Source organism: Leucopleurus acutus (genome assembly GCF_964270905.1).
Source record: "Leucopleurus acutus genome assembly, chromosome: 4".
Taxonomy (NCBI): domain Eukaryota; kingdom Metazoa; phylum Chordata; class Mammalia; order Artiodactyla; family Delphinidae; genus Leucopleurus; species Leucopleurus acutus.
Genome location: NC_139146.1, coordinates 26,160,423 through 26,163,073, shown reverse-complemented (window position 1 = coordinate 26,163,073; position 2,651 = coordinate 26,160,423). Strand labels below are relative to the sequence as shown.

Here is a 2,651-nt window from a genome sequence, read left to right as displayed (position 1 = left end):
GGGAGGAAAATCCTGCAAAAATGTCTCTGTACCCATCTCTTGAAGACCTGAGGGTAGACAAGGTGATTCAGTTTTTATGGAATTGAACTTTAAATTAACCATAGTAGACTGAGCAGAGTTTGTTTTTATTTTGAAAGCAGCAGAAAGAGAAGGAAACAGTTGATACTGGCAAATGTTGGATTAGAAGATAAAGAGGGCTACAATCTACATCAGGCTGACCTCTTTAAGGAGAAGCAAATTATATGGGTATTTCCATTAGAAGACTTTTTATGTCCTGAGCAGAAAGCTAGCTGCCTGGAGATGTAACAGCAAGCTCAAACTGCCTTTTATGCAAACCCTGCCAATCCAGCAATTCTATCTGAAGCTTCTGCTCCCATCTCTCAAGGTGGAAATCTCTATCCTAAACTGTATCCGGAGCTCTCTCAGTACATGGGCCTGAGTTTAAATGAAGAAGAAATACGTGCAAATATGGCCATGGTCCCTGGAGCACCAAGTCAGGGGCAGTTGGTAGCAAGAGCTTCCAGCATGAGCTATATGGTGGCTCCTGTAACTGGTAATGATACTGGAATCCGCAGAGCAGAAATTTAAGCAAGGGATTCGGGAAGTCATTTTGTGTAAGGATCAAGATGGAAAAATTGGACTCAGGCTTAAATCCATAGATAATGGTATATTTGTTCAGCTAGTCCAGGCAAATTCTCCATCCTCGCTGGTTGGTCTGCGATTCGGGGACCAGGTGCTCCAGATCAACGGGGAGAACTGTGCTGGCTGGAGCTCCAACCGAGCACACAAGGTGCTCAAGCAGGCTTTTGGAGAGAAGATTACTATGACCATTCGTGACAGGCCCTTTGAACGGACAATTACCATGCATAAGGACAGTACTGGACATGTTGGCTTTGTCTTTAAAAATGGAAAAATCACATCCATAGTTCTGCAGCTAGAAACGGTCTTCTCACGGAACACAACATCTGTGAGGTCAACTGACAGAATGTCATTGGACTGAAGGGCTCTCAAATCGCAGACATACTGTCAACAGCTGGGAATGTAGTTACTATTACAATCATGCCTGTTTTTATATTTGAACATATTATTAAACGGATGGCACCAAGCATTATGAAAAGCTTGATGGATCACACCATTCCTGAGGTTTGGAAGTCACGGCACAGTAGAAACTTCACTGAAGTTCTCCCGTTTACATCTCTGGCAACTTCCCTTTCTATTATGCACATGAAGCTTTCTAGGAGCCAGCAAGCATATGCTGCATGAGGACCTTCCTGTCTTACAGCAGGGCTGGGGATCTTACTGTTTGATCTGGTATCTTGTTCAGACTTCAAGATAGTTGTAGCCTTATCCTGATTTTACAGTTGAAAGACTTACTTTCATAGACTAGTGTCTTTACTGGAAACCAGATGCTTTTACAACCCGTGTCATTAGGATGACTGATATAGGCTCAGCTTTGTTGGAACCAGTCACCTTCGATCCTGGGTATCAGGTAGTGCTGTTCATATCACTTTAGTTCTATGGTATATGTGCATTTTTACTGTTACCATAGTACATTTAGAATGATTACTTTTTTCTTTCGGTTCTGTTTGTATAAAACACCAATTAAGTAACACTGGTTTCATTCCATGTAAGCATTATTATACAGTGTGTGTATGTAGGCTGCAAGAGACTATATTGACTATCATTACGTTTTAACTACCTTTACTTAATATGCTTGGACTGTCACCTTAACAAACAACATTAAGCATCTAGAATAAAAGCCAAACTATTGCTGCCTTTCTAAAACCCCAAATGCAGTTCTCTGTTAAACTGAAACGGACACTAGCCCAGAGCAGTGTAACGGTACATATTGAGCAATAGCACAGCTGCTTAGTTGCATTTGAGATTTTCTAGTCCTTGTGTAATGGAAACTTTTCCTCTAAAAGTTACTGGTGTCACTTTCTGAGAAATGAATCACTATATATGTAATGTAAAAATTCTTGTACTAAATAGGATAAACTTTGACTTCTTTTTCATGTGTAGATTAAGTGGGATAATACCTGGTTTTGGCACTTACATGTAACCTAGCTGCTCTGGGATGTCTTAGAATGCTATCCTGGTCATTTGTTCCATTTCCTGACCCCTCCCTGCAAACAGAATGACAGTGACACTTCATCCTGATTTGTTTTTCCTTCTCTTTGGTTTATGCCTATTCTATTTTAATTGAAAATATATAAATAAAGTTAGATTTTAGTCTGAAAAAAAAAGAATCTATTTTAAGGTAAACTGATTCTAGATCTTAATTACATTTGCAAAATACCTTCACAGCAAAGCTAGATTAGCCCTTGGTTGAATGCAATAAATGGGAGTCCTGGGTACACTAGGGGCTAGGATACTTTGTAGGGCCAACCTTAGAATTCTGCCTACCACAGGGCCAAAAAGTTATGTGCATATCTTGATTATTACAGAATAATGATGGGGTTTTTTTGCAGCTGGAAAAGAGGAACTGTTTTTAATTTATTTTTTATTGAAGTATAGTTGATGTACAATGTTGTGTTACTTTCTGGTATACAGCAAAGTGATTCAATTATATATATAGTAGAGTATATGTATTCTATTACCTGTTCTTTTCCATTATGGTTTATCATAAGATATTGAATATAGTTCCCTTT

General features: G+C 39.0%; 1 pseudogene across 1 annotated transcript; it reads left to right on the top strand.

Annotated features, from left to right (window-relative positions):
- The first annotated feature begins 315 nt into the window (after positions 1-315).
- Positions 316-1,263, top strand: LOC309961094 (syntenin-1-like; annotated as a pseudogene). The gene has a single exon. The product of its transcript is annotated as a syntenin-1-like (transcript).
- Positions 1,264-2,651: the final 1,388 nt, after the last annotated feature.